Raw genomic sequence first — 5,897 nt, 5'->3', positions numbered from 1 at the left:
TCGCCATCGTCGATCTAGCGTCAGGGTGAATCGCGCGGTCTCTCGAGACCGCGCATCATAACATTTGGGAGAATAAGAACACGAGTATTTTGATCTTGTGGATTTTTGAACGGAGAGGAGGAGGAAGAAGAGAGGCGGCGGCGTCGGGGGTTTACTCTCGCCTCCGTCGTTCTTTCGTACGCTTTACATAATAGCGTTAAACACAGCAGAGTGTCGCCGACCGGCTGAGCAAGACCGGCGGCAAATAAAATGGCACATACGAGCGTATCGCGCGCGCGTCGGTGTTTCGGCATCGAACGCGCGTGCGCCGCGAAAAAGAGCTAGCGACGAGTCTTCGGGCTCGCTCGCGAGTTGCTCCCTTGCGAGTAACCGAACACGAAGCTCCCTGGTTGATCCTGCCAGTAGTCATATGCTTGTCTCAAAGATTAAGCCATGCATGTCTCAGTGCATGCCGAATTAAGGTGAAACCGCGAATGGCTCATTAAATCAGTTATGGTTCATTAGATTGTACCCACATTTACTTGGATAACTGTGGTAATTCTAGAGCTAATACATGCAAAACAGAGTCCCGACCAGTGATGGAAGGGACGCTTTTATTAGATCAAAACCAATCGGTGGCAGGCGGCTCGCCGTTCGTCCACCGTTTATTTTGGTGACTCTGAATAACTTTGTGCTGATCGCACGGTCCTAGCACCGGCGACGCATCTTTCAAATGTCTGCCTTATCAACTGTCGATGGTAGGTTCTGCGCCTACCATGGTTGTAACGGGTAACGGGGAATCAGGGTTCGATTCCGGAGAGGGAGCCTGAGAAACGGCTACCACATCCAAGGAAGGCAGCAGGCGCGCAAATTACCCACTCCCGGCACGGGGAGGTAGTGACGAAAAATAACGATACGGGACTCATCCGAGGTCCCGTAATCGGAATGAGTACACTTTAAATCCTTTAACGAGGATCCATTGGAGGGCAAGTCTGGTGCCAGCAGACGCGGTAATTCCAGCTCCAATAGCGTATATTAAAGTTGTTGCGGTTAAAAAGCTCGTAGTTGAATCTGTGTCGCACACCGTCGGTTCACCGCTCGCGGTGTTTAACTGGCGTGATGTGGGACGTCCTACCGGTGGGCTTAGCCTCGCGAGGGGTGGCCCAACTAATATCCCGTCGCGGTGCTCTTTACTGAGTGTCGAGTCGGGCCGGTACGTTTACATTGAACAAATTAGAGTGCTTAAAGCAGGCTACCTTCGCCTGAATACTGCGTGCATGGAATAATGGAATAGGACCTCGGTTCTATTTTGTTGGTTTTCGGAACCCCGAGGTAATGATTAATGGGGACAGATGGGGGCATTCGTATTGCGACGTTAGAGGTGAAATTCTTGGATCGTCGCAAGACGGACAGAAGCGAAAGCATTTGCCAAAAATGTTTTCATTAGTCAAGAACGAAAGTTAGAGGTTCGAAGGCGATCAGATACCGCCCTAGTTCTAACCATAAACGATGCCAGCTAGCGATCCGCCGAAGTTCCTCCGATGACTCGGCGGGCAGCTTCCGGGAAACCAAAGCTTTTGGGTTCCGGGGGAAGTATGGTTGCAAAGCTGAAACTTAAAGGAATTGACGGAAGGGCACCACCAGGAGTGGAGCCTGCGGCTTAATTTGACTCAACACGGGAAACCTCACCAGGCCCAGACACCGGAAGGATTGACAGATTGATAGCTCTTTCTTGATTCGGTGGGTGGTGGTGCATGGCCGTTCTTAGTTGGTGGAGCGATTTGTCTGGTTAATTCCGATAACGAACGAGACTCTATCCTGCTAAATAAGCGTACCTTATGGTATTGCGAAGGCCCCCGGCTTCGGCTGGCGGGTTTTTACTACCAACGTACAAACAAATCTTCTTAGAGGGACAGGCGGCTTCTAGCCGCACGAGATTGAGCAATAACAGGTCTGTGATGCCCTTAGATTTTCTGGGCCGCACGCGCGCTACACTGAAGGAATCAGCGTGTGTTCCCTGGCCGAAAGGCCCGGGTAACCCGCTGAACCTCCTTCGTGCTAGGGATTGGGGCTTGCAATTGTTCCCCATGAACGAGGAATTCCCAGTAAGCGCGAGTCATAAGCTCGCGTTGATTACGTCCCTGCCCTTTGTACACACCGCCCGTCGCTACTACCGATTGAATGATTTAGTGAGGTCTTCGGACTGGTGCGCGGCAATGTCTCGGCGTTGCCGATGTTGCCGGGAAGATGACCAAACTTGATCATTTAGAGGAAGTAAAAGTCGTAACAAGGTTTCCGTAGGTGAACCTGCGGAAGGATCATTAACGTTCCGGAGGTCCTGCTCTGCGTCGAGAGTCTTCTCTTTTGGGAGAGACGCGCGCTCGCAGCAGTCGGCGACTGAATGGACGCGCTGAAAAGGCGCTCTCAGAGAAAAAGAAAATAACGGATTTGACGGAATTTGTTGTTGTGTTTTGATATAACGACGGACGCCGTCGCGCCTCTCTGACCGAAAGTAGTCGGCAAGCAGAGCAGCGCGCCCGGCGGTGTTCGACGACGATTCGGAGCGAGACGCTTCGCGATCACGCTCGTGTGTGTGCCATTCTCCGGCCACACACACACACAGAGCGTCGATTCGGCGTTGAGCGCGAACCGGTGGTAACCTATGCCCGCGCACGCGTGTGTGCAGCACCCACGACGTTCGTCGACGCGCGCCCTCCCCGTTGTCGCGGGGCAGCGGTCAGCGTGCCGAGAACACACGGTGTGCGACCGCGAGTGCCGAGCGAGAGGACCCCCATATATTATTATAATATATATATATAACACAGAGAAGGGATCGATGATATTTCGACCAATCTGTCAACTGTGTCGGTCCGACGGTTTCTTCAAAGAGCTTCCGCCCCGGCTCTCCCGTTGCGGGAGAGACGCTCCGAACGAGAAACACACAACTCTATCTTTGTGCCGTAGCCTTCCCTAGCGGGAGGCGGCGGTCCGCGCGCGTCCTCGGACGCGCGCGGACAGGCTGATCAAAGAGCCACCACGATTATTCTCTCTCTCTCTCTCTCGTCCGAGAGAAGAGACCACGATGGTTGAACGAGAAGCGCGTTTCTTCGCGAACGCATAAATTTTGAACGATTACCCTGAACGGTGGATCACTTGGCTCGTGGGTCGATGAAGAACGCAGCTAATTGCGCGTCAACTTGTGAACTGCAGGACACATGAACATCGACATTTCGAACGCACATTGCGGTCCACGGATACAATTCCCGGACCACGCCTGGCTGAGGGTCGTTTTAGTACCCCTAAACTGCTTGCGCCCGAAAAGCGCGCACGGCCACGACGCGGGCGACCAGAGAATGGCGCGCGCGTCGCCTGTGCCCTGTGCAACGCTTACAATGGGCGTACGAGCGATCGTTGGACGTTCGCCCGAGGTGTCTGTGCCGCGCCGACCGGCCGCGGTGCAAATCCTGGCGTCGTCTGAAATGACACACCGAAATAATAATAATAATGAGGAGGAGAAGCGCACAAGCGTGTAAAACGTTGGCGAACGCGCGCCCAGAGAATGCTGTGCAAATTAAGAGGGGGAGCGTGTTTGTGTATCCAAGTCGTGTGTGTACGCGAGAGCCGAGGAGAAATGGGATGAGAGTAAGAGCGCGCGCGAAGGGAGCAACAAACGGCCAAAAAAAGGATTAGGACGGTGAATGGCACCGCTTTCCCTAGAGCGGCGCGTGCGTTGTTGTCTCCCGAAAGTAGGTAGCGTTTGTCTCACCGTCTCTCCTCTCCGTACATCACCGGACTGCTCTCGCACTCTGTGCCGCGTCTCTCGGTGCGATAGCGCTCGCGCGTCTTATGCCAAGGCGCCTTTGCCCGCACACATAACGGTATTACGGAGAAATATACGGCGCGTCGTCGTCCGGCGGAGAGAGCATTCGTAATCCTTTACCTCTTTACGGAGAAGGGTTTTGAATCGCGAGCCGACCGCGTGTCCGAGTCCACGAAATTTTCGTAAAGCGAAAAAAGGGGACCGGCGCGCCGCGTCGTGTACTCGTCGAATCGATTCCGCCCGAATTTCGTATATAAAAGAGAAGGGAGAGCCGAGAATCTCGAACCCCGCGATATATCGTCTCCATTACCACCAACGAGTGTGTGTGCGGTTAGCGCCCCGGCGATTTGCCTTCTCGCGTATTTCGTGTGCTGCCGCTGCTGCTCTCTCGTTCGACGCTCTCTCTCTCTCCCTCTTATAATATATATTATAGAGGAGAGACGACGATGAGCGACGCGGAGGAGGCAAACGGCTACGAAAACTCACTATGCGACGACCTCAGAGCAGGCGAGATTACCCGCTGAATTTAAGCATATTATTAAGCGGAGGAAAAGAAACTAACCAGGATTTCCTTAGTAGCGGCGAGCGAACAGGAAAGAGCCCAGCACCGAATCCCGCGGTTCCGCCGCAGGGAAATGTGGTGTTTGGGAGGATCCGCTTATCCCGAGGTGCCGCGTCGCGTCCAAGTCCATCTTGAATGGGGCCACTTACCCGTAGAGGGTGCCAGGCCCGTAGCGACCGGTGCGCGCCTCGGGAGGATCTCTCCTTAGAGTCGGGTTGCTTGAGAGTGCAGCTCTAAGTGGGTGGTAAACTCCATCTAAGGCTAAATACGACCACGAGACCGATAGCGAACAAGTACCGTGAGGGAAAGTTGAAAAGAACTTTGAAGAGAGAGTTCAAGAGTACGTGAAACCTTTCAGGGGTAAACCTAAGAAACCCAAAAGATCGAACGGGGAGATTCATCGTCAGCGGCGCTGGCTTCGCGTCGGTCGGCGATGTCCCGCGGAGTCCTTGCGGCTCGCGCGCGGGCACGCTACCGTGCGCCGATGTCCGGCGCTCGTCGTCGTGCACTTCTCCCCAAGTAGAACGTCGCGACCCGCTGGGTGTCGGTCTACGGCCCGGGTGCGGTGTCTGTCGCGTCGCCGGTAAAACGGCACGCGACAAACCCTCGGTCGCCCGGCCGGCTGCTCGGCGGTACGCGCAAGGTATCAGGCCGCACTATTCACGGTGCGTCGAGACCGTCGCAAGCGCGCGCCACGGTACTCGGAGGTTACGGACTTCGCGCCGTCCCCGGTCCTGGCCCGCTGTTGGTTACAGTACGGTACACCTTCGACAGGCCTGCGAACGTCTCCCGCGGTCTCGCGGGAGACCGATACCGGTCGGCGACGCTACTGCTTTGGGTACTCTTAGGACCCGTCTTGAAACACGGACCAAGGAGTCTAACATGTACGCGAGTCATTGGGACTTGTCGCGAGACCTAAAGGCGTAATGAAAGTGAAGGTCGGCCCTGGCCGTCGACCTAGGGAGGATGGGCCGCGTCGCGATGCGGCCTCGCACTCCCGGGGCGTCTCGTTCTCATCGCGAGAAGAGGCGCACCCAGAGCGTACACGTTGGGACCCGAAAGATGGTGAACTATGCCTGGTCAGGACGAAGTCAGGGGAAACCCTGATGGAGGTCCGTAGCGATTCTGACGTGCAAATCGATCGTCGGAACTGGGTATAGGGGCGAAAGACTAATCGAACCATCTAGTAGCTGGTTCCCTCCGAAGTTTCCCTCAGGATAGCTGGCACTCGGCCGTTCCGCACGGAACGCGCGCGAGTCTCATCTGGTAAAACGAATGATTAGAGGCCTTGGGACCGAAACGACCTCAACCTATTCTCAAACTTTAAATGGGTGAGATCTCTGGCTTTCTTGAATTATGAAGCCACGAGCATCTTCGGATCAGAGTGCCAAGTGGGCCATTTTTGGTAAGCAGAACTGGCGCTGTGGGATGAACCAAACGCAGAATTAAGGCGCCCAACTCGACGCTCATGGGACACCATGAAAGGCGTTGGTTGCTTAAGACAGCAGGACGGTGGCCATGGAAGTCGGAATCCGC

The 5,897-nt window shown here is 55.0% G+C and overlaps 2 non-coding genes and 1 pseudogene across 2 annotated transcripts; all 3 read left to right on the top strand.

Moving 5' to 3' along the window:
* The first annotated feature begins 382 nt into the window (after window positions 1–382).
* Window positions 383–2,303, top strand: LOC146723692 (small subunit ribosomal RNA). The gene has a single exon (XR_014924437.1). It is a non-coding gene; the product is annotated as a small subunit ribosomal RNA (ribosomal RNA).
* An 809-nt stretch (window positions 2,304–3,112) lies between these two features.
* LOC146723691 (5.8S ribosomal RNA) lies at window positions 3,113–3,267 on the top strand. Its single transcript, XR_014924436.1, has one exon. It is a non-coding gene; the product is annotated as a 5.8S ribosomal RNA (ribosomal RNA).
* A 1,025-nt stretch (window positions 3,268–4,292) lies between these two features.
* The window catches only part of LOC146723690 (large subunit ribosomal RNA), a 4,830-nt pseudogene continuing 3,225 nt past the window's right edge, over window positions 4,293–5,897 (top strand).

Source organism: Nylanderia fulva, unplaced genomic scaffold (assembly GCF_048542155.1).
Source record: "Nylanderia fulva isolate GAGA-0341 unplaced genomic scaffold, ASM4854215v1 Scaffold175, whole genome shotgun sequence".
NCBI lineage: Eukaryota > Metazoa > Arthropoda > Insecta > Hymenoptera > Formicidae > Nylanderia > Nylanderia fulva.
The sequence above is the reverse complement of the archived record's forward strand: the minus strand, read 5'-3'. Positions and strand labels throughout refer to the sequence as shown.